This window comes from Muntiacus reevesi, chromosome 11, assembly GCF_963930625.1.
Source record: "Muntiacus reevesi chromosome 11, mMunRee1.1, whole genome shotgun sequence".
NCBI lineage: Eukaryota > Metazoa > Chordata > Mammalia > Artiodactyla > Cervidae > Muntiacus > Muntiacus reevesi.
In genome coordinates, this window is record NC_089259.1 from 8,711,149 (window position 1) to 8,737,831 (window position 26,683).

Genomic DNA, 26,683 nt, shown 5'->3' on the forward strand with positions numbered 1-26,683 from the left:
CATCAAACATTTTAAAAATGATTATGTTTAAATGTATCAAGATGTTTGGAGATACTATAAAAAAGCCCAAAATAATTTCAGGAAAGGAGAAGAATAAAAGTTTTCTCAATAATTCTATAGTTGACTTTATGTGTGAAAACCTGATCAAGATCGCCATCATGATGGCCACAAAGGGAGGAAGGAGAAATTAGGAGTTTGGGATTAACAGCCACACACTATATATAAAATAGGTAAGAAACGAGGACCTGCTGTACAGCACAGGTATTCTTTAATAACCTATAATGGAAAAGAACCTAAAAATTAATGGATATGTGTATATGTATAAATGAATCACTTTGCTGTATCCTTGAAGCTAATAACATTGTAAATCAATTATAATTCAATTAATTTTTAAAGAGATAGCCATAGATATAAAGAGATAGGAAAAAGGGGGAGAAAAAACATTTGCATGTTTAAGATGCACTTAGAGACTGAACAATTAATTAAAACACAGGCTATAAGAATAGGAAAGTAGATACGAGACCATGGTGATGACCAACAAAGAAACCCTGGAAATATTAAAGCTGTGTTTTTAAAGTATTGCTATTATGGTTATAGATGAATGCAAATTGAAGAGAAAAACTTGACTTAAAATATGTAACAGTAATAAAATTTCATAACAACAGTTTGAGATAAATGTAAATTAGGTCAATTAAAACTAAAATTTGAAGTGGAAAGATGGGAGGAAATTAAACATTTAAAATCTCTAACAGAAGAATAAATATATGATGTTGTTCATGTTTTTTCTAAAATATGTTTTTCTGAATATTTGAAGGCAATCACTAATATCAGAAAAAGATACATATTTACCTTCCAAATCCATAACTTAAAAGAAGGAATATAATAGGAAATGAGAGAAGGCATAGAGCAAGCTTAGAGGACAAGCATATCCATTGCCCTAGTAACCCCAAATCAGTTCTAAAATCTATAATAAAAACAGAGTCTCCAAATGGAGAAAAACATCAGAATTCCACAATATACTCCAGACAAAATGTATCCATAAAATAAAGTGGCAAATAAGGGCTAATTTGCAAAACAAATCATGTGCCTGAATGCCTATGACCATGTAATTTACAATAGCAGAGTATTCCATACAATATTAATAAATCTATAGGACCTTGCTAAATCACTTAAGATATTGCCATGTGAAGGAATATTATTTTTAGCATACTATTGAGATGTAAAGTGTTTTTAAAAATGTCAGAAAAGCAGATTACAAAATGTCAGATTGCTCTTAGCTACACAAGTTTCTATATCTCTAAGAAGTTTATTTGGGTGCTGGGAGTACAAGTAGTTTTACTGTTTTTTATATTCTAAATGTTCTGAAAAATGTTTAGACTGCAGCCTATTTTAACAATAAGTAAAACTGAAAGAAAGATAAACACAGGATCCTTGCTCATTCCGGGAGAAGGCAATGTCAATCCACTCCAGTACTCTTGCCTGGAGAATCCCATGAACAGAGGAGCCTGGTGGACTGCAGTCCATGGGGTCGCAAAGAGTAGGACACAGCTGAGCGACTTCACTTTCCCTTTTCACTTTCATGCACTGGAGAAGGAAATTGCAACCCACTCCAGTGTTCTTGCCTGGAGAATCCCAGGGATGGGGGAGCCTGGTGGGCTGCCGTCTATGGGGTCGCGCAGAGTCGGACACGACTGAGGTGACTTAGCAGCAGCAGCCCATTCCAGAAAGTGTGGAAATTCCTGGTTAAGGTTTCTGTAATGAATTGTGCTGCATCTCGTCCAGTGAGTGCAGCTTCAAACAGAACAAATATTAAGGTTTTATTTATGGGTTTGTGAGTTTCAGTCTCATTTTCTCTCTTTTTCATTAATGTTATATTCAGCCACTAAAAGTGAAGGAAATTGAATAAAGGCAAATTTGAAATATGCAATTGCTCATACAAAATAGTTTAAGAACCACCTAAGAAATTGCTTTGCATAAATATAGTACCCAACACTTAATTGTCTTTCCTCTTAATGTGCCGCTTACACTATTAAAGCCAATTGCTTTCTATATCCCTTATAAAGCACAAATGTCATTTCCTCCTATCCAGAAACTAACCTGATAAAAACTTTCTCACCTCAGAAATCTCTGCTTATGCTTTTCTCTAAAATTCCCTCTTAAACCCTAGACAATGAGAAATAAGAAGACGCAAAGAGATAACTAAATCTATATTGATCCATACCTATTAAATATCTCTTTCTATGTTATTCAAAGTACAAGTGATTATGAGCAGAGATAACACAGTTAAGGCACACAGAATCAAATAATTAAAAAATCTTTTATTTTTGCCTAAAAAATTTGGGGAATTTATAAGATCATTTTGGTAAAAGCTCAGAATAACATGAAACATGACACATTTTTAGGAAAGTTAACCTTTAATGACAGCCATCTTTTATAAAATCAGAATTATCAACATGTTCATTGATTATTTTTTTTTTCCTTTCTTTAAAGTTATAACCTTATACACACAGGTAACCATACTCTCACTCCGATACCGTGGCCACCTCATGCAAAGAGTTGACTCATTGGAAAAGACCCTGATGCTGGGAGGGATTGGGGGCAGGATGAGAAGGGGATGACAGAGGGTGAGATGGCTGGATGGCATCACCAACTCTATAGACATGAGTTTGAGTAAACTCCGGGAGTTGGTGATGGACAGGGAGGCCTGGCGCGCTGCGGTTCATGGGGTCGCAAAGCGTTGGACACGACTGAGCGACTGAACTGAACTGAACCATACTCTCATAGCACATGCTTGCACCTGTTGGTGGCATTTCTTTTATTTTTTAATATTATTTTTCAGTTTCAACCTATTTTCTCTTCCAACCTGATGTATTTGAGCTTTTACTTTGAATAGGTATGCATCATTGCTTAACATGGAGAGTTATTTATTTTTCATTTATTCTCATATTTTCTGATTCATTTCTTTCTTATATTTGTCATTCTTTTACAGTGTTTTCATTTAAACTATATTTCTAGCCTCCATCCAAATGTTTATAGGTTAAAATCTTGCTTTTCACCACCATATCTTATTCTATGTTTTACAAGTGCATATTTTAGTTGTAGATATCTCTTATTCCTGAGTCCTAGACATCAAAGACAATACAAAGTTGAAAATAATCATATCTAACTTTTAGACACATGAAATGATTACAAATACATATTAAATTATAAAACATAAAATATAATTTGTGTAGATATAATAGGCATATGTACACCCCAAGGAGGACTGCTAGTTCATAAGGAATAGACATTCTTCATTCCAGTAAATATGACTGTATCACTTAGCATGAATAGATAGATAATATTTGAGGTCAGAAAGATGGCTATTGAGTGTCTTTCTTTCTATACCCTTGAAAATAAATGCCAGGACAATTCTTTCCAATTTCTGTGACTGTGAAGGACACAAGAGATGGTTTCGTTTGCATTTCTTCCATCATTACTAAGTGTGATCACATCTTCATAGTCACCAGTCTTTTGAGCACCCCTCTTTCTATATTCAACTGGTATTCTCAGGATCATACTTTCTTACCTTCCAGGGTTCTCTATGTAGTCTAGATACCAACTTATTTTGGACACAGCAAATATTTTATTATACCATATCAGTTCAGTTCAGTCGCTCAGTCGTGTCGCACTCTTTGTGACCCCATGGACTGCAGCACGCCAGGCCTCCCTGTCCATCACCAACTCCTGGAGTTTACTCAAACTCATGTCCATTGAGTCAGTGATGCCATCCAACCATCTCATCCTCTGTCATCCCCTTCCCCTGCCTTCAATCTTTCTCAGCATCATTCATCTGTAAATTTAATGAAGCAAAACTAAAAAATCCGGATATAGTGAAATTCATAATTTTAAACTTGGCTTGCCCTTTCTGGGTCCTGTTGCATAAGCCTTTCATCCCTGGCTTATAAAGGGAATCTTCATCACTTTCAATTAGCTTTATCATTTTACTTTAACCCACTTCATGTCCACCTTTGTATGTGATAAAAATAGGAGTTAAGATGTCTTTATTCTCCATGTAAAAATAGTTTTCCAAATGTCGTCTATCATATAATAAACTTAATATTACTTTTACTTTACTATGCTGTGTATGTCACCATATACACACCATATACACACGTTTTGTGTGTATGCAACCCTATTTTTGACCTCTATATTTTGTAATATTTGTTGGTTCTTCTGTTATATTCCAATGCAAACCTAATCTTTATTACAATGACTTTATGCTCTGTCTTAAGATCTGGTCAGAAGTCCTACTCTCTTTGTTATTTTAAAAACATGCCTCAGCTCACTGGAGGTCCTTATCAAGTGCCAAACTTCAGAATTTTAGGGGGGCGGGTACCTTCAAAATTTCAGTTGGAATGCTTCCATCGTTATTCATTGTATATCTATTCATCTTGATTTTCTTTTAAGATCAGTAGTAGATTTATATTTTCTTCTATGATTAATTTTGTGCCTTGTTTAATTCCTAGAACATATTTTTGTTGTATTTGCTATCACTAATGGTACTTTCTTTTATTCTGGTACTGTTAGTACCATTATTTTCTGGGTAAATAAGTTTCTGTGTTCAATAAGCCTAGTGAAATATAATATTAGTTATAATAGTTTGTTTTGTCTGTTGAGTTCTGTGTAGATACTCATATCAACTGAAGAACAACAGGTTCATCCCCCCCAACCTCACAGCTTGCAATTTTCCAGTCTCGTGGTATTCAATATCCTTCAAGCCCCATTTTAACAGAAATGATAGCAAACAGTGCAATCTTATTTCCAATTTAAAATTTCCTATTTAAATCTGTCAGTTAATTATTTTGACTGTAAGTTTAGGACTTCCCTGGTGGCTCAGATGGTAAAGAATTAGCTTGAAATGCAGGAGACCGACATTCGATCCCTGGGTCAGGAAGATCCCCTGGAGAAGGAAATGGCAACCCACTCCAGTATTCTTGCCTGGAGAATCCCATGGACAGAGGAGCCTGGCGGGCTACAGTCCACGGGGTCACAAAAAGTCAGCCAGATAGGACTGAGCAACTAACACTTTGCACTTTGCATATATAGCCCTTAATAAGTTAATTAACTCCCCTTAGTTTCTAAATTATATTTTGTAACTAATCAAATGATTTTGTTTTTATTGAGATAATCATGAGATATTTCTTATTGATGCCTTTAGGGTAATAAACTACAATGATCGCTTTTCTAATATTAAACCAATCGGCCATACATGATAATCCATATTTGATCAGAATGCATTATTTAGTTAGCTAAGTGGATTTAATTAGCTAATACTATATTGTTTTTTTCATCTAAGTGATATATATCTATAATTTATTTTCTGATATTGTCTTTGTATAATTATAAATAGAGTTTATACCAGACTAATAAAATTTGTTGCACAGCTTTAACTATTTCCCTATTATCAAGAACAAACAATTCATATAAAATGATTAACTATTAAAAAATTCGTTTAAACTTCTTTGTAAAACTGTCTCTGCCTTAGACTCTTTGAGGGCTAGAACAAATGCAGGTAGTAACTGATGTCATTAATTATGCAATGTTACAGTCCTTCAGTAAAGACTCTTCTCTCTCAATGCTTACTTAGGAAAATGAACCTGAACTGAACAGCAATCTCAGCCCCACCTCATATAAGATAGGATGATCCTATTATTATTATTGGCTGGGATTGGCAGTACATTGGAAAGTACCATGCAATTGTTTAAATCTTCTTATAAATCTTCCTGTTTCTCCAAACACTGACATTCTTACTATCAGAATATTTAATTTTGCAAAAAAAAAAAAAAAAGCTAATTAAAGACAACTAGTATGTCAGCAAATGCGTATCAGGCACAGAACCTGACCATGAGTACAAAAGGGTCTCCCTGAGGAGTTTAAATGTGAATATTGTGCTTCTAGCCTGGCCACATGGAGGTGGGGTCCCCCATCAGGTCGGCAGAATGAGGTACATGAAGGACAGGCCATAGCACGCTGCGGAGCCTCAGATTCAGATCCCAGGCAGAGGAATTTTCACCAGCTCCCGCCATTATTTTGTATCTAAGTCTGCATTTTCTTTGTCTGTAGGCTGCTTGCTACCCCATTACTCATATATTTTAGTTTGTGCTTCTGCACTTACCAGGTTACAAAAATTCACCCCCAGAACTCCATTGGAAAGGATGGAGTGAACCTCAGAGCAGGAAAGCCCTGCCTTCTAGGAACTGGGTCAAGAAATCACAAAGTCAGAAGCCACAGTCCCTGTGGCTCCCCACTCTCCACTTCGCTCACTTATTTTAAGGCGTACCATTCAGTTTCCTCCATCCCCTGTTTTTCGAAGTAAGTCCCATATGTGTGAGTCTTCTAATAAGACCGTCTAGGCAAAATTCTCTATAGGGTAGATTCTCTCAACCATCTCTCAAGAATGGATTCCAAACTAGCCTGAAGCATGTGGAAAGTGAGGAAGTCTCTTCTGATCATCTGGGAAGAGAAGATGTTTGTTCAACCAGATAAATGAACTGATAATCTATCTATTCTAGTCACATCAAAAAATAGTAAGTGGCAAAAACTGATAGTAGGCCTGGAAATAAGAAGTGTGCTTCTTAAAATAAATCATTAAATTTTTATTGAGATTACTACTATGTACAGATATCTTCTCAATGTTAAGTTTAAAAGCATAATTTATACTCTAATCTAATTGTAAATTTCTCCTAAGATATAGAATAATTCCGTTTCATTGCCTTCAATTTGCTTTTCTACTCTTTTCTTTATGGTTGCATATACCATGCTCTATTGTGTAGTAGTTTGTAAGACAAAGGCACATTATATAAATGTGAGAAGTCATTATCATGTACTTACTATGCAAGACTGTAAAATGCCCACAGCAGTGAAGGGAAGGGAATTCTCTGTACAGAGCAATTTTTTGCATGTTGCTGATACATTTCTCAAATAGCAATTATTTCCATGGTAACAGTATGCGATGCTGAAGGGACCACCGCTGTCTTCTAAGATCCAGCAGAAAAATAACTTTGTTTCTGAATGCAAAAGCTTCTTAAGTCAATCACAAGTATTATCAATAATTAGCAATAATAGCAAGGGGAATTCAATTAAAGGCAAAGCAAATTGCTTTTTATTTAAATGTTCTCTTTTTAATGCATCCCAGTGTGAAAGTCCCTCTTTAAATTAGTAAAAGCATGTGTAATCTCAATATCTCCACTGGGGGTTGTAGGAATATGCATAGTCTCACTCTTTGGTTGAGTGTTTAGAGAGTTTAGAGACGTAGGACAAAATTGTACTGCTGTTGGTACTTTGTAATGATAGATATTGACAGTAACTCAGATAATTAAGTGCATTCCAGCTTTATTTTCAATTTTCTCCAGTTGCAAAATTCTTGTCTGCTAGCTTAATATATTCACATTTATGTAAATTTAAATATAATTATAACCATTCCACAGTCATTATAAAAATAGGTTGGGCCATCTTATTTCATTTTCAGATGCTTTTTAACCTTTTGGAAAGGCCCAACAATTGTTCTACTAGAAAAGAATGAAGAGGACTCATCTCATCTTAGTTCCTGTCAGTTGAGTTTAATTTTTGCAGTAGGTGTCATTTTAGCCAATAGTAGAAATGTGAAAAATTTATGAACAGGAACCGTGGCATCTGGAGGAAAAACCTGAGATGTCCTCCCTTCAGTAACTTCATTAAAGAAACAGGAATAAAATGAATTCAATTTAGGCATCCTGGGGAAATTTGCCTTGAGGTCAAAGTTTATCAACTGGTAAGAACTCCTCTTTGCTTCTTTTCTCTAGAAAGGAGTCATAGTCTTAAAAAACGGCTCTTCTGCCCACTGAGTTGTAACTTGGCACAGAAACATAGGATATGCAAATTAGATCGCTAGCAGAGCTGAGAAAATCAAAGGGAAAATATAAGCTATAAGCAACTTCTGAGGTGTAAACTCCAGTGTACCATCTTTCAGGACAACACAGTTCTAACTGACTTAATCTATGTGAATGTTAGAAATTGGATTATGGTGGCAACACAAGCAATTTTTATTGATGTTAAGCATAAGCACTTAGGTGATTTTTATGGATTTAACTTTTTATCCTTTGCTTTATTATGTGTTGTTTCTGTCTCAACAATTACTATACATTCAAGGATAGAAACTGTGACTGACAATTAACCCACCATCTAATTTAGGGTAATGGCATACAGCAAAAGAGATTTCCCAAGTGGCACAGTGGTAAATAGCCCGTCTCCCAGTGCAGGAGAACCAAGAGATCGCAGGTTTGATCCCTGGGTGGGGAAGATCCCCATGGGTCTTGGCAGTTGCTCTAGTATTCTTGCCTAGGAAACTACATAGACAGAAGAGCCTGGAGGGCTGAAGGCCACGGGGATTACAAAGAGTTGGGCAGGACTGAGTGACTGAGCAGACATACAATGCAGCAAAAGATGAGCATACTAGGTTAAGAATAGCTGAAAACACTATGATACTCTTCCCAATGAGGGGTAGTATCTAGTTCCTCTCCTGAATCTGAGCTTGAATATGTGACTTGTTTGACTAATAAAACACTTCAGAAGTCATGTTCTGGAACATACGAAGCTAACTGAAAAGAAGTCTTACAACTTCTGTCCAAGTCTTTTGAAACATACTCTTGGAATCTTGAGTTTCCAAATAAGAAGTTACTTACCCTGAGACCACAATACTAGAAAAAGCCATGTGAGAGACCGGCCTTTGACAGCCCCAGCTGAGCCCAGATTTCAGCCTCTCGCTGCCAAAGTATCAAACGTATGAGTGAAGCCTACTTGGACCCTCTCAGCCAGTCCATCCACTAGATAAATACAACCAAGTCAGCCTGGTGGTGCTGTGTGGAGTAGAAAAATCTGCCATCTGATACCTAACAGGATTCTTGACCCACAAAACTGGAAACATATATTTTAAGAAAAGACCAATGTTACAAGGCTCTAAGTTTTAGAGGCTTTAGTTATGCAAACAATAGAGACTGCAAAATGTTTTTCCTACCTACCAGCTCAACATCTATTTTTGTCTACTACTAAAAATAAATGTAAACTTCATCTACTTAATGATTTCCTGACTCTTTTTTCCCTTTTAGCATCATATTCATCTTTGACATTCTATATTTTATTTTCATTTTAAAAGTCATAGTCAGGTAAGTTAGTAATGATCTTTTCCCAGGCAAATGAGTGTTTTGAAATCACACGAAGGTCCTCTACTATATATTTTTGAAAACCATGTAAAATACTTCATTTACATACTATAATTTTATAAACTTGTTTGTTATAAGGAAAAATCTGGTGATAATAAACTTGATTATGATGGAATAGCAGGCTCAGTTTTTCTGAAACAATCCAATGTTATATATAAAATATTATAAAGCATCAGGAACATAAAGTAGGTACTATGATTTATATTTGAAATCAAGGAAGAAAAAAATCTTAAAATCATGAAAATTAAAATTTAATCAATCAAACAAAAGCAAAATATCTAACTGTGAGCTCTCAGGCAGCCCCTACTTAAATAAAAGCCTGAGGAGTGCTTTAGTTATCAGCATAGCATTCATAATATTATGTATATACTTGTCAAATTAATGAATTAGAGTCTAAAGGATTTCTAGATGGGAGCAGAATATATTTTAATAAACCATGATAGGATATTTTGGTTTCAGATGATTCAGAATCTGTATCAAGAGAGTTGGCAAATAAGAAAACATACACAGAAAACAAACAAAAGCAGAAGAGATTCAACATAATCCATGACTTACCAACAGAGAACAGTTCTTTCAAAGGAAGTTATGGGCCTCCCTGATGACTCGGATAGTAAAAAATCTGCTTGCAATACAGGATATCCAGGTTCAGTCCTTGGGTTGGGAAGATCCTCTAAGAAGAAAATGACAATCCACTCCAGTATTCTTGCTTGGGAAATCCCATGGACAGAGGAGGCTGGCTGACTACAGTCCATGGGGTTGCATAGAGTCGGACATGACTGAAAGACGCACTCACTCACTCAAAGGAAGTTATATACCTACTACCTAAAGAAGCAGCATCCTGCATTCCATTTAAAAAGGTAAAATGAACATAGAAACGAAATCCAAGACGTTTTTTTGGAGTAAAATTTTAGTCCATGTGAATATGTCTCCAAGTCAGCTGGGATGCTGTAGAAAAAAACCGAAGCTGAAGTCAATCAGGTCCTCATTCACACCCCATTTTCTCAAATTTCAGCAAGTTACTAAACTTTCCAGAGATCTGATTTTATTATCCAAATAAAGAAAGCTCTCTTATTAATTAATTACCTACAACCTCCCTGAGATACATTAGTTAGGAATCCAAGAAGTTTCTTTCTCTCTCGTTTAAAGGGTATGGAGACTACCTCCAACCATATATCATTCTAATATAGAGGTAAGCTGTTTTTTTTTTTTTTTTTTTTTTTGTCTTCAGGATTGTTAAATTGAAAATTGTCTCTAACTTTTCAAGTCACATTCAATATTCTTTTTCTGCTTATTCATGTGTAAAAGAAGGAAGAGCTAAAATAACAACAGCACTTACCTGTCATGCATTTCTATCTTTAAGTGTGACTGGAAGAAAGGTTAATGTTCTTTCTTTTTCAAAGTGAAGATTATGATTTTGAAAAATAAAGGAAAATGTGCTAAGCAATCATATCTATCTAAAAAATGAATCAAAGTTTCCAGAGAAGAGTTTTTATTCAATAATAGAAATGAGGATAGAAATTTTGAGACAGTAGAATACCAAGAAATAGGGTAAAACAAAGCATTATGGAGCTCAACAGCTGTAATTTAGAAAGAAACATCATGGAAGCACTGCCCAGTAATTCTTAGATTAAAAACAGTGAAATGGGAATGATACTTATGACTCTAGATATAAGACTTGTTGTTCAGTCACTAAATCATGCCCGATTCTTTGCGACCCTATGGATGGCAGCACACCAGGCTTCCCTGTTCTTCACTATCTCTGGGAGTTGATCAAATTCATGTGCATTGAGTCAGTGATGCTCTCTAACCATCTCATCCTCTGCTGACCTTTTCTCCTTTTGCCTTCAATCTTTCCCAGCACAAAGATCTTTTCCAATTAGTCAGCTCCTCGCATCAGATGGCCAAAGAATTGAAGCTTCAGCTTCAGGATCAGTCCTTCCAATGAATATGCAGGGTTAATTTCCTTTAGGATTGACTGGTTTGATCTTGCAGTCCAAGGGACTCTTAGGAGTCTTCTCCAGCCCCACAGTACAAAAGCATCAATTCTTTGGGGTTCTGCTTTCTTTATGGTCCAACTCTCACATCCATACAAGACTACTGGGAAAAGCATAACTTTAACTATACGGACTTTTGGTAGTAAAGTGATGTCTTTGCTTTTTAATATGCTGCCTAGTTTTGTCACAGCTTTCCTTCCAAGGAACAAGCATCTTTTAATTTCATGGATGCAGTCACCCTTCTAGTGATTTTGGAGCCCAAGAAAATGAAATCTCAGTTTCCACTTTTCCCCCTTCTATTTGCCAGGAAGTGATGGAACCACATGCCATAATCTTAGTTTTTTAAAAGTTGAGTTGTAAGTCAGCTCTTTAACTCTCCTCTTTCACCTTTATCAAGAAGCTCTTTAGTTCCTCTTCATTTTCTGTCATTGGAGTGGTATCATCTACACTTATGAGGTTGTTGGTATTTCTCTCAGCAATCTTGATTCCAGCTTGTGATTCATCCAGCCTGGCATTTTGCATGATGTACTCTGCCTGTAGGTTAAACAAATAAAGTGACAACATACAGCCTCTTCATAGCTCTTTCCCAGTTTTATACCTGTCATTTGTTCCACACTTGATTCTAACTGTTGCTTCTTGACCTGCATACTGGTCTCTCAGGAGACAGGTAGGGTGGTCTGGTATTCCATATCTTCAAGAATTTTCCACAGTTTGTTGAGATCCACACAGTTAAAGGCTTTCTCCTAGTTAATGAAGCAGAAGTAATATTTTTCTGGAATTCATTTGCTTTTCTATGATCCAGTAAATGTTGGCAAGTTGATCTCTATTTCCTTTGTCTTTTCTAAACTCAGCTTGTGCATCTGGAAGTTCTTAGTTCACATACTGCTGAAGCTTAGCATGAAGGATTTTGAGCATAACCTTACTAGCATAAGAAATGAATGCAATTGTACAGTAGTTTTAACATTCTTTGACAGTGCCCTTCTTTGAGATTAGAATAAAACCTTACATTTTCCAGTCCTGTGATCATTGCTTAATTTTCCGAATTTGCTGGCATATTGAGTGCAACACTTTAACAGCATCATCTTTTAGGATTTTAAAGAGCTCAGGTGGAATTCCATCATCTCCACTAAGTTTGTTTGTAATAATGCTTCCTAAGGCCAACTTGACTTCAGACTCCAGGATGTATGGCTCTAGGTTGGTGACCACACCACACCATAGTAATTATTAAAACCATTTTAGAATAATTCATTGGTATATTCTTCCCACCTGTTCTTAATCTTCTACCTCTGTTAGGTCCTTACTGCTTCTGTCTATCATGCCCATTATTGCACGAAATGTTTTCTTGATATATCCAATTTTCTTGAAGAGATCTCTAGTGTTCCACATTCTTTTGCTTTCCTCTACTTCTTTGTGGTATTCATTTAAGAAGGCCTTCTTATCTCTCCTTGCTATTCTCTGGAACTCTGCACTCAGTTGGGTGTATCTTTCCCTTTCTCCCTTGATTTTCACTTCTTTATTTTCTTCAACTCTGTGTAAAGCCTCCTTAGACAACCACTTTGCCTTCTTGCATTTTTTTTTTTCTTGGATGGCTTTTGTCACCGCCTCATGTACCTCTGCGCATAGTTCTTCAGACACTCTGTCCACCAGATCTAATCCCTTGAATCTACTCGTCACTTCCACTGTTTAATCATAAGGGATTTGATTTAGGTTTTGCTTGAATGGCCTACTGGTTTCCCCTACTTCCTTCAATTTAAGCCTGAATTTTGAAATAAGGAGATGATGATCTGAGCCACAGTCAGCTCCTAGTCTTGTTCATGCTGACTATATAGAATTTCTTCATCTTTGGCTACAAAGAATATAATCTATCTGATTTGGGTATTGACCATTTGGTGATGTCCATCTGTAGTGTTGTCAGAAAATGGTATTTGCTATGACCAGTGTGTTCTCTTGACAAAACACTATTAGATTTTCCCTGCTTCATTTCGTACTCAAATACCTGTTATGCCAGGTACCTCTTGACTTCCTACTTTTGCATTCCAATCACCCATGATGAAAAGGGCATCTTTTTTTTTTTTTTTTTTTTTTCTTTTCCTGAGTTAGTTCTAGAAGGTCTTGTGGGTCTTCATAAAACCAGTCACCTTCAACTTTTTCCACATTAGTAGTTGGGACATAGACTTGGATTACTGTGCTGCTGAATGGTTGGCCTTGAAAATGAACCAAACTCATTCTGTCTTTTTTTTTTTTTTTTTGAGACTGCATCTAAATACTGTATTTCAGACTCTTGGTGACTATAGGGCTACTCCATTTTTCTAAGGGATTCTTGCCACAGTAGTAGTGATAATGGTCAACTGAATTAAATTCATCCATTCCCATCCATTTTAGTTCACTGATTTCTAGCATTCCAGGTTCCTATGTAATATTGTTCTTTACAGCATTGGACTTTATTTTGACCATCAGATTCATCCACAATTGAGCATCATTTCTGCTTTGACCAATCACTCACTCTTTCTTGAACTATTAGTAATTGCCCTCTGCTCTTCCCTAGTGATGGATGCTGAAGCTGAAGCTCCAATACTTTGGCCACCTGATGTGCAGATGGGACTTGTTGAAAAAGACTCTGAAAGACTCTGGAAGCTGGGAAAGATTGAAGGCAGGAGGAGAAGGGGGCAACAGAGGATAAAATGGTTGAATGGTACCACCAACTCAATGGAGATGAGTTTGAGCAAACTCTGGGAGATGATGAAGGATGAGGAAGCCTGGTGCGCTACAGTCCATGGGGTTGCAAAGAGTTGGATGTGACTTGGAGACTGAACAACTTCTATGGTAGCATATTGGACACCTTCCAACCTGGAGGGCTCATCTTCCAGTGTCATGTTTTTGCCTCTTCATACTGTTCATGGGATTCTTGTGGCAAGAATACTGGAGGGGGTTGTCATTTCCTCCTCCAGTGGACCACGTTTTTTCAGAACTCTCCACTATGTCTTGTCCATCTTGGGTGGTCCTGCATGGCATGGCTCATAGCTTTATTGAGTTTCACAAGCCCCTTTGCAATAACAAGGCTGTAATCCATGGAGGGGAGATATCTGAATATGACTGAGTAGAAACAATCATAGCTTATATGAATTAAGCCTTTATAAAAATACAGTTAATCCTTAAAGTCATTATGCACTTAAAAAATGTAGTTCTCAGGGCAATTCCAGAAAGTTGGCACCATTATTACCTTCATTCTTTAAAAGGGGAAAGTATGTTACACAGATTCAGAGACTTTTCTGTGGCATACAACTAATGAAAGATGGCCATACCAATGAAATTGAAAGTAAAAATGTCTTATAAATATTACCTCTTCTTGCTGATTTGAAATATTATGTAAAGTGTTGAAGGAGCCAATTCAAAAGGATCAGATTACAAGGAATCAGTGAGAAAGCAGGTGTCTGATCAAGCATATGTTGCAATTTTTTATTTCTGCAGTTATACTTCTAAGTGCTGTTGTAGTCACATACCAATGATGCAATCCACCAACAGAGCAATCAATATTTGTTAGTAGTCTATGTGGAATAAGTTTCTCCCACTCCTAGCCAGTGTGTTTTACTTTCTAAAATGACCCACTTCCTATTCTCAACAGGTGAATTTGTCCAAATTCTTAGCCATAGACTGGTTCAGTAATAGATGTGTCATAAAATTCTGGCTAATTGGAAGAAAGAAGGTTGGTGTTGAGGAAGACGATTCCTCTCTGTTTTGTGAAAACTACTGGAAAAATAAGCTTCTTTTCACTAGATGGCCTATTGCATGGGTGCAACAATATCAGAGTGTCACCACTATTGGTACTATAATAAGGAAGATAATTTGAGAACCTAGGTAATGGAAGAGCGAACACAACTGCAGGAAAGTGCAGATGAAATACGTAAGACTTGGCAAAACTCTGGATCAGATCATGGTTGAAGCCAAGTGTAACTGTATTTTTCAGTAGCTAATCATTAAAGTTTCTTTTAAAATTTAAGTTGCATTTCATATAATAGAATGGGCTTCCCTGGTGACTCAAGCAGTAAAGAATCTGCCTGCAATGCAGGACACACAGGTTCGATCCCTGGGTCGAGAAGTTCCCTGGAGGAGGAAATGACAACCCATGCCAGTATTCTTGCCTGGAGAATCCCATGGACAGAGGAGCCAGGTGGGCTACAGCCCTTAGGGTCCAAAAAGTCAGACAAAACTGAAGTGACTTAGCATGCATGTAATAGAATAAAGTAGAAAAGGATTTATTAACCTCAGCACTGTTGACATCGGCCACAGAATCTTTGTTGACTCTCATGTGCATTGCAGGATGTTTAGCTCAATACTGACTTCTACCTACTAGATTCCAGTAGAACACCTCCAGTCCTGACAATTAATGAAGTCTTCAGACATTGCCATGTGTTCCCTGCAGGGCAAAATTGCCTTCTGTTGAGAATCCTAATACAGAGCATTCATAGACATTTTGGAACACGGTCTCATCAACCACTCCCTCTTTTTAGCTATTATCAGTCTGATTATCAGAATGATTACCAGCCATGCCATCTCACATTCTTGCTTTGATACCTAGAATAAACCATGTAACCAATCCTATTCTTTGGTCACATTTTTGTTTGGTGGTTGATAAATAGAATCTGGGCTGATGAATTTCAGGAAAGCTTTTGTTACAGGGAAGATCTGATTCCATGGTGGGTCTGTTTCTTATACTCTAATCTTTGCTTCAGGTTGCTTTTGTTCACTAAAAGGATATCGTCCATACTTAATAGTCTGCTTCAGGGAACCCTGCTCCTCTGCCTAAATGTTAAATTAAAATTCCTTTGTTCAGGACCCTGTCCACCTGTGGATGGCTAAAGGAAGGAAGAAATTAACACATTCCCTTCCTGAGGCTTGCCATTCCAGGAGATATTTATAACATTAATGGCCTTTTACACTTTACCTCCTTATACCCCTCCACTCTCTGTTCTATAAAACAACCTGGCATCTAGACCCTGATAAGATGATTATTTTGAGACATTAGTTGCCGTCTTCTTGATTAGCTGGCCTTCCAAAAAAGTTGTATTCCTGGCCTCCTTACCTGGTCTCTGGGATTTACTGGCCTGCCATGTGCAGAGAGAGCTTGGTATCGGTAACAGTTTGTGTTTATATCTAGGAAAAAACAAAACAAAACACTTGCTTGATGTTCTGAAAATTCTATTTATTTTGTAGAACTATTTAGTTGTGGGAATTATGGGCAAACTGCTGGTAAATGTTTTGGGGAGGCAGCTGTTAGACCATGGCTGACATGAGTCAGAAGAGAAAGACAAACAAAGACAAGTTTTTGACTAGCTATTATGCAGTTAACTAAAACCAACCTTGCAGCCTTCCAGTTTCATAAATGAATATAATTCTCTCTATTGAAAAACTTGTTTGAATTATGTTGTGTGTTATTTACCACCTCCATGACTTATTCAGAGAATGTGCTTTGTCTAAGAATGTAAAAAAAGTTCTAGACAAATGAATAGAGTTTAGCGAATGCTGTTGAGACAAGCTGGAACCTGGGACTTGGAACTCTTTGCTGCAGTGCCTGCACCTGGACAAATGTCTCCTAGAGCAAAGAATACAATAACTAAATAAATAACCTCAAGGGACTATAAGCAACTGCATATATGTGTAGTTGGGGCAAATTATGAACAAGATACAAAAACGCAAAAACTCAACTGCCACTTCTGAGGTGTGGGGGGCAAAAGCAAGGTTCTGTACATGCACCCTGCACACAGCACCGATAAGGACATGGACCCCTACGTCCAGCCCACATATCTGCCTCTACTTCCACTCCATCTAAGGAAGCAGCTCGCTCTCCTCAGGACCTACTGCTTATTTTTGCTTCCTTGTGTTGTCACATAAATCCCAGTAAAGCTTTGCCTGAATTCCTCTTCTGGCTTCCTGTCAATCCCTATTGTTTATTGAGTCCTGGGACCCAGGTCAGTAACACTATCAGAGAGAAGTTTCTGTAACGATGGGAATGCTCTATGTACGTGGTGGTCATAGTCACCTGTGGGTACTGAGCACTTGAAAGTTGGCTAGAGTGACTGAGGAATTGGATTTCTTCTTCTTCTTTAGGTAAGAGCATGAGCTCTACCCTTTTTACAAATTTTTAATTGTACAGTACTGCTAACTATAGGGTCGCTAAGAGTCGGACACGACTGAGCGACTTCACTTTCCCTTTTCACTTTCATGCGTTGGAGAAGGAAATGGCAACCCACTCCAGTGTTCTTACCTAGAGAATCCCAGGGATGGGGGAGCCTGGTGGGCTGCAGTCCATGGGGTTGCTGAGAGCGGACACGACTGAGCGACTTCACTTTCCCTTTTCACTTTCCTGCATTGGAGAAGGAAAAGGAAACCCACTCCAGTGTTCCTGCCTGGAGAATCCCAGGGATGGGGGAGCCTGGTGGGCTGCCGTCTATGGGGTCTCACAGAGTCAGACATCACTGAAGCGACTTAGCAGAAGAAGCAGCGGCAGGTAACCATAAGCACCAAGGTGCATAGTAGAACTCTAGAACATTGTTATCTTACATAAACAACTTTGTGTCTATTAAAAATCAAGTGTCAACACCTCCCTCCTCAAAACCTTTGACAATCACCATTTTATTTTGGGTCTCTATGTTTTGCCTGGAGAAATATCAATAACCTCAGATATGCAGATGACACCACCCTTATGGCAGAAAATGAAGAGGAATTAAAAACCCTCTTGATGAAAGTGAAATAGGAGAGTGAAAAAGCTGGATTAAAGTTCAATATTCAGAAAACTTAAGATCACAGCATCTGGTCCCATCGCTTCATGGGAAGTAGATGGGGAAACAGTGGAAACAGTGGCTGACTTTATTTTGGGGGGCTCCAAATTCACTGCAGATGGTGATCACAACCATGAAATTAAAAAAATGCTTACTCCTTGAAAGGAAAGTTATGACCAACCTAGATAGCGTATTAAAAAGCAGAGACATTACTTTGCCAACAAAGATCCGTCTAGTCAAGGCTATGGTTTTTCCAGTGGTCATGTATGGATGTGAGAGTTGGACTGTGAAGAAAGCTGAGCGCCAAAGAATTGATGCTTTTGAACTGTGGTGTTGGAGAAGACTCTTGAGAGTCCCTTGGACTGCAAGGAGATCCAACCTGTCCATCCTAAAGGATCAGTCATGCGTGTTCATTGGAAGGACTGATGCTGAAGCTGGAAACTCCAATACTTTGGCCACCTGATGCGAAGAGCTGACTCATTGGAAAAGACCCTGATGCTGAGAAAGATTGAGGGCAGGAAGAGAAGGGGATGACAGAGGATGAGATGGTTGGATGGCATCACCAACTCAATGGACATGAATCTGAGTAAACTCCGATAGCTGGTGATGGACAGGGAGGCTTGGCAGGCTGAGATTCATGGGGTCGTAAAAAGTTGGACATGACTGAGTGACTGAACTGAACTGAACTGATGTTTTGATGATTTTGACTCTTTCTATGTTATAAAAGTTTAATTGCAATATTATCTAACTAAATTAATTTAAATTTAAAGAGTCACACATGGATCGCAGCTACTGTTTAGTACAGCACAGATCTACAATAAATGAGAACAAAAAATGCAGTCAGAACTATGGTTAACAACAAGCCCCAGCCAGTAGAGATGGTTAGTGCAGCTGAGGCTTTCAGCAAAATCAACAAATCAGCCGATCTAGGACTTGAAATTGAACTTCAGGATGTCAAAACAAGGAAACAGGACTGTTTGACAACTATCAGTATTTCAGAGAGTACCAAAGCAGCCATGTTTCTCCAAAGGCTGTCCAATGCAGATATGGAATCTTAATTTGCACACATCTAAAGCACAGTCTACTTGGTCTTATATTTAGCAGACAAAGTGGTGAGCATCTGTCGGTCCTTTAATGGACCAGAACCTGGTGGTCTGGAGTCGATGATAAGAAAAGTAAGAGAAAGAAAGAGGCTGATAGCGCTTGTTGGTCCTTTAATGGACCGGAATCTGGTGGCCTGGAGAGTAAGAGAGAGAAAGAGGCTGCTATCCCCTGGTTTATGCGGAAAGCCAATAGAGCCCTGTTCTTAGGGCTCGCGCTGCTGCACGTAGGCACCAGGCGCCCTCTCGAGTGGGTGAAGGCACAGTGCGCCTTCTCGAGATGATCTTAGAAGCCCGGGCAAGAAAGTGAGCTCAGTGGGCCTCCACGATCCAAGGAATTAGCCTGAAAGAGAGAGAGAGAGAAAAACAGAAAGAAGGAATAGAAAGAAAGAAAGACACGGGGACCAAAACTCTGATGGAGCAAAGGTGTTTTAATCAACATGGCCTGGGCATATATACTGTCTTACAAGGTGGTTATTCTCAGCAAAGACAAAGATTAAAATTCCAGACTTACAAAACATAAGACGATCCCTATCAAAGAGAGAGAGTTTGCAAACAATCACCTTTTAGCGTATGGCTCATAAAAAGGAAGAGGGGACTTATCACCGTAATGAGAAATGCCTGGATTCCTCAGCCCCAGGAAAGGCGTGCCTCTCCTCTTAATTCCTGAATATTCAGGAATAAATAAGGGCCAGAGGGTTCCTGACAGATCCAAAAGAGCACACAGGAAGCCTCTTGTTAAATGCTTCCTGACAAGCATCTGTATTGGAAGATCTCCAGTCAAGCGCCCCCCAAAAGGCCTGGTGACCTGCAGCCAGGGCAGTGGATGACATAACTGTATTCACGACAGCACTGGTCTATAATCTCTTCAGTCGACTTCACAGGCAATAAGTGACAGTAAATATTCTCATCTGGTAATTTTGATTTCTTCAGCCAAATAACAAGTGTATTATGATAGTCTGTCAGTGAAGGGGCAGAGCTCTTAAGCAAGTGTCCTCTCTTCTGTATCAAGATGGCCTTTAGAAACCACAATGAGTTACTGTGAATTCTTCCCCATACATCCTCAAAATGCCTATAATTTTTTCTTTAGACCCCTTTCTGTCTCCCCAGGAAACAATTTCAGAAATACTTCCCATCAATTTCAAAATGCCTTCCTTGTTACTTTATTTAAATTTTACTCTCACTGGGGCACACTCCCTGAAGGAGACACTCTGCCTTTACTCCAAAACTTAAAGTGCATTCTTGAAATGAAAACATTGACTGTTTCAGAAAGCCACAAGCAACACTTTGCCTGTGTGTCTTTAGGATGAAAGTGTGGTAATGTACTTGGATTGCAGAACAGTTAACAGGTGTAGAGCAGAGACTTTCTTAAAACCTTCTACTTAGGGAGCTCTCCAAGTCAGAGCTGTCTCAAAAGCTCAGAAACCAAAGGAATCAGTGGGTGGGTCCTGCTCTGCAGGTTTTCAGCTATCTGCAAGGGCTGTAGTACCGTGGGGTTTTGCCAGCGAGTCTGAACAGTAAATGCAGGGGGAGGAAAGCTAGATCAGGGAACTGCCAACAGATGGGGCATGGTATCAGCTGCAAAACTCAGGCTTTGACAAAAAGAGCTGTAAAAGCAAGGCCATGTCAGCAGCCCGCAAGCTCCACTACCAGGCGCCTTGGTGCTTTTTCCCAGTACTTTTCTGCCCATGGCATAACTTACATGAAATCTGAAAACTCAAAAATCTGTAGTTTTTTAAATAAACCAGGTGAGTGGGGCATTTCTGGGTTTGTATTAAACATTGAGCCCTTTTTGAGGGAAGAAGAGATAATGAAACAACTTGAAATAAAGTTTGCCACAGACTGACTTTTCTAATCGGCCATATATTTGGTGCCTCACTGAGTGTGCGCTACGATAAGCTGTAACGAAACGGCCAAAAGAAAGAAATATTAATATCACTGTGGAGAAAAGGCAGCATAGTTTGCTCAGCATTGTTGGAACATTTGGAGAGACGATGAGCAAACATTCAGGTTAAGGAGACATCTGCCAAAGTAAAGGTCTTTCAGTGAAAAGGGCAATGGAAACTTCTGTCCGGCATATAATACTTGGCCAAATGAAAGTATTAAACGTGAGAATAAAATGTATCAAAAAACTGATAGTTGGCTTGTGGGACTGAGGAGAAGAATTAAAGGAGAGGAAAATTATGTGTCTGAGCATTCAAAGGTAAATAAAATTTTAAAAAATTGCACCTACTTAAAATATTCATTTTACTAGTTTTACGTATATAAAACGAATGAATAATTTAATAGGGAGAAACGAGAGAGGCTGTGAGCTGCTGGGAGAGGTAAATTCCAAGCTTGAGTTAAGTATTCTTTCCAGACTATTCTCTTTGGAAGGGTTTCTTGCCAAAAGTATGCTCCCAGGCTCACCTCAGGTGATGTATTAACATTCTGAAAGCTTTTACCTAAACCAATAAATGAAACTCCCTGATTAGCTACAACCCCTGTAGACTCAGTAACTTTACCCATTAATTAACAAAGGGCCAAGTGAAAGCAAGGACAGAGTGTAGGGCAAGAAATCCTGCCATTTCTCTTAAGTCTTAGGGTAACAACAGAAATAAATAAATAAAAATGAATGATTTACAGTCACTTATTTTGGGCAATTTGTTGAAATAGCTAGATTTTGTAATTTAAATAGTAGAAGCTAGCTGATCAGTGATCTGTTATGTATGGGTCTGTGTGTGTGTGTTTATAGTTTTTTAAACATATACACTCAGAATGCTTACTGATAAGTTATAAATATTTATGACATATTTGCAAATTCTGTTAAGGAGATGTTTCTATGGATAGTTTCACTTCAAAAATTGTAGTGTTGAGGCTTTTAGAAGATTACAAATATATTTCCTAAGAGACATAAAGTACACATCTGCTAATAAGATGAAAGTCCAGCATAGTGAATTCCTTTTCCACTCAGAAATTAACACAAAGGATGGATTTTAAAGATGAAGAGGGAAAAAATAAAAATAAAATAAAAATACAGAAGGTATGTGGCACTTAAATATTTATTAACTTAACCAGACATGTCAGACACGTAATTTTCCCTTTATAAACAACACATCTATTTGTATAGGAAAATGTCACATTGAAACACAAAAGCACTTGGAGTGGGAAGCAGAGAAAAGATTGGTTCCAGGTTTCTAGATGCCTTTCAAAGTAACAAATCTGCTCCTGACAAGGGCAAAAAAGTTGAAGAGTTTGATGATTTAAGCATGCAGAGGCTATATACTCCAGCACATTGGAGAAGACATAGAAACCAATAATTTCCAAGCAATGCGATTTTAATATAAATCATATATTTTCTCTCTGTATATTGAATCACTAATTTAAAATGGCAATTCTCTGAGCTAAAGAACAAAGGAAAGTGGGTTGGGGTTATCAGAAGCTAGAAAGAAAGCCCTGTGGAACAGGAAACTGGCTCTCGGAGGAAATGGTGCTCCCAGATCTGAGCACCATGTGAAGCCCCCGGATCAGGTGTTCTGAGGGTATAGCCAGAAGCTAGAATCTGGAACCAGGTTTTGCTGGGAGGACACCGACAGAAGTCGCAAGTCCCTTCCTCCATTTGTCCTACCTCCAGGCTCGCTCTGGTTTGGTTTAGCCACTAAGTTGTGTCTGACTCTTGTGACCCCATGGGCTGTAGTCTGCTAGGTTTTTCTGTCCATGGAATTCTCCAGGTAATTATATTGGAGTGGATTGCCAATTCCTTCTCCAGGGAGTCTTCCCAACCCAGGGATCAAACCCAGTTCTCGTGCATTGCAGGCAGATTCTTTACCAACTGAGCTACAGGGAAGATATATTGGTAGAATCTATCAGAAAACCTTCAGGTAAATGAGAAATATGTTTCAGCATCACTAGTCAAGCATCACAAGAGCAGAACAAAGAAGAATGGGTTTGAAGTTCAGAGGTAAGAGATTTATAGCCAGAATATTCTGTTATTCCCTTTCTCTCTTTGCACCTTAAGTTTCTTTCTTTCAATCACATAATACCATCAGCATTCCAAACCCTTGCTGGACCTTACATGCCTTCTAGAGCTACTTCCCCACATTAGTAGTCCCTTTCATATCAAAATTTCTCAAAATGCTCTCCAGAAAGGTCATTGCAACTCAACCATCATTCAAATACTAAATCACTTCAATCTAGCTTCACTCCTTTAGCATGCGTGTGCATACATAGTCATTTTAACCATGTGCAACTCTTTAAGAACAATTCCATGAATACTGAATTTCACCAGGGTCACCAAAACAAAGACTCTGCTTTATGCTCACCTGACTCAGCCCCTGTGCGTAGAATCCAGGCAGCTCCTCTCTCCTCTCAAAGGAAAGAAACACTTTCCTTTGTGGACATCCATGAATTCCTGTTCTCACTGAAGGCAATTTTCAGTCTAATGCTTTCATCTTTTATTTCACTTCATTTCTACTTGTTAGTATGTCACAGGTTTTGATGCTGGTATGCAATATTTCTGTAACTCCACTCTGTAAAAATCTTTAATGTGATTCATACACTGTAATGTATTAAGTGTTTATTAGTGTCTCTCTACTGGTAAAGTCCAAATTCATGTATCAAAATGATATCACTCCTCTGAACTCCAGACACCCAGTAAACTGATATTCCTCCTTCATTGTTGCACAAGCGTCATCAACATAATGCTGCTCAAATGCTACTGTTTATTATCTCCTAAAAAATGTTCCTTCTTTAGTCTTCTCTAAGACAGGAACTGGAATGAAATCTTACCAGTTGCCCAAGTTAAAAACTAAGAAATTATCTTTAATGATTGGATTTATTTCCTCTTCCACATGCAATACATAGATACCCTTGATTTTACCTCCCAGTGTATCTAAAATCTATTTACTTTCTCTACTTTCATTCTGCTTTTAGTGGTGAGAATCCAAGTCACCATTACCATATACATCACTCATATCTTGTCTGATTACCCCACTCATGTGTTCTCTTGCTCTAATCCAGTCTCTCCACAGCAGCCAATGATCTTTAAAGAAAGCAATCAGATCTTGTTACGTCTCTTTGAAAGCAACCCAATGGCTTCCAACAGCACTTAGAATAAATTTCAAATGATAAATGGTATCCCATAGCCTATAGAGCCTAGCCTAACTATATTCACCTTGTATAAGTCTTCTACAAGCAACTCTCTATATTCCAACAACATTGCTGTTTTTTGGATCTTAATTTAACTTTCTTCTAGAGCTTTTCTTTTTAAAATAATTTTATTAATAAGGTATATTTATTAGTAATGAACATACTGGGTCTTTGTTGCCATGCGGGCTTTTCTTTAGGTGCAGTAAGTGGGGGAGGGGGCTACTCTTAACTGCGGTAGCCTCTCCCAAAGCAGAGCATGGGTACCAGGGCATACTGGTCCAGCTGCGGCAGTGCGCCGGTTCCGTCACTATGGTTCCCAGGTTCTAGAGCACACGTTCTATAATTTTGGCACACAGGCTGAATTGCTCCATGGTATCTGGGGTCTTCTGGGGCCAGGGATCAAACCCACACCTCCTGCATTGGAAGACCAGCTCTTCATCACTGAGCCACCAGAGAAGCTCCTTAGTTTAATTAAAAATATATATTATTGAAAAATAGTTGATGTACAATTCTGTGTTGTTTCATGGCTAAGTTGTGTCTGACTCTTTCCAAACCCATGGACTGTAGCCCGTCAGGCTTCTCTGCCCGTGGGATTTCTCAGGCAGGAATACTAGAGTGGGTTGTCTCAGGCAGGAATACCAGAGTGGGTTGTTGTTTCCTTTTTCAGGGGATCTTCTAGACCCAAGGGTTGAACATGGGTCCCCCACAATGCTGGCAGATTCTTTACCAGCTGAGCCACCAAGGAAGCCCTATCTATCTATCTATCTATCTATCTATATTCTTATATACATATAGACTTTTCCATTGTGGTCTATCCAGGATATTAAATAAAGTTCACTGTGCTATGCCCTAAGATCTTGTGGATTATCCATCCTATATATAATAATTTACATCTGCTAATCCCAAACTCCCAATACATCCCTCTCCAACTCCTCTTCCCCTTGGAATACTGCTCTTTCTTTTTAGTTACTTAACCAGTCCATCCTAAAGGAGATCAGTCCTGGGTGTTCATTGGAAGGACTGATGTTGAAGCTGAAACTCCAATACTTTGGCCACCTCATGTGAAGAGTTGACTCATTGGAAAAGACCCTGATGCTGGGAGGGATTGGGGGCAGAAGGAGAAGGGGATGTCAGAGGATGAGATGGCTGGATGGCATCACCGACTCAACGGACATGCGTTTGGATGGACTCCAGGAGTTGGTGATGGACAGGGAGGCCTGGCGTGCTGCTTTTCATGGGGTCACAGAGTTGGACACGACTGAGCAACTGAACTGAACTGAGCTGAACTGAAAATTTTGAGCACTTACTATGTGTTCCCATCATGGTAAATGGTGTTCGTATCCTTATGAATAATGAGCCTAATAAAAAGTGACAGACATACCTGTATGCATACTTTCCATTACAGATTTAAATATTGCTTCATAGGAAATAAACAGGGTTTAGAGCAGAAATAGATCATGATTGGTGAAGAGTTAAGCTATAATCTATAAAACAAGTCATTAGCCATGCAAAAAATGAAGAGAAAAAAAATTTTCTAAGTAGAATACCATATGGAAAAGCCCTAAAACTTTAGTGTGGGCAAGCAGCTAGCAGTACTTCAAGAAGGCCTTAACACAGTAAATTAAAAGGAAACAGGCAGAGATATAGTTGGACGGATATAGTAGCCTAGCCAATTGGGCCACTACAGATTTCTCAACCTTGACAACTTTAACAGATAAGTCTTTGTTCTGGATGGCTGAACCGTGTAGTTGCATCTTTAGCAACATTACTGATCACTGGACAAAAGCAGCACATGACCTCAGTTGTGAAAATTATGGTTACCAGAGGGGTAGGGCAGAGAGGGTGAAATCGGGAGACTGGCATTGACATATACACTCTAGCATATATACTGCAGAGAGCTGATGTGAGACTGCCATAGAGCACAGAGAACTCTGCTAAAGATTCTGTAATGACCTTCATCAGAATGGGATCCAAAAAAGAGTGATATATGTATATGTATGTGCGTATGTATATGTGTGTATACATATGACCTTCCCAGGTGGTTCAGCAGTAAAGGATAGGCCTGCAATGCAGAAGATGTGGGTTCACTCCCTGGGTCAGAGAGATCCCCTGGAGAAGGAAATTCTTGCTTAGGACATCCCATGGACAGAAGAACTTGCATCCATGGGGTCGCAAAGAGGCAAAGAGTCAGACAGGACTTATCAACTAAGCATGAACATATATATATTTATATGTCCATTGAGTTGGTGATGCCATCCAACTATCTCATCCTCTGTCATCCCCTACTATTCCTGCCTTCAATCTTTCCCAGCATCAAGGTATTTTCTAATGAGGTGGCTCTTTACATCAGGTGGCCAAAGTATTGGAGTTTCAGCTTTAACATCAGTCCTTCTGATGAATATTCAGGACTGATTTCCTTTAGGATGGACTGGTTTGATCTTGCAGTC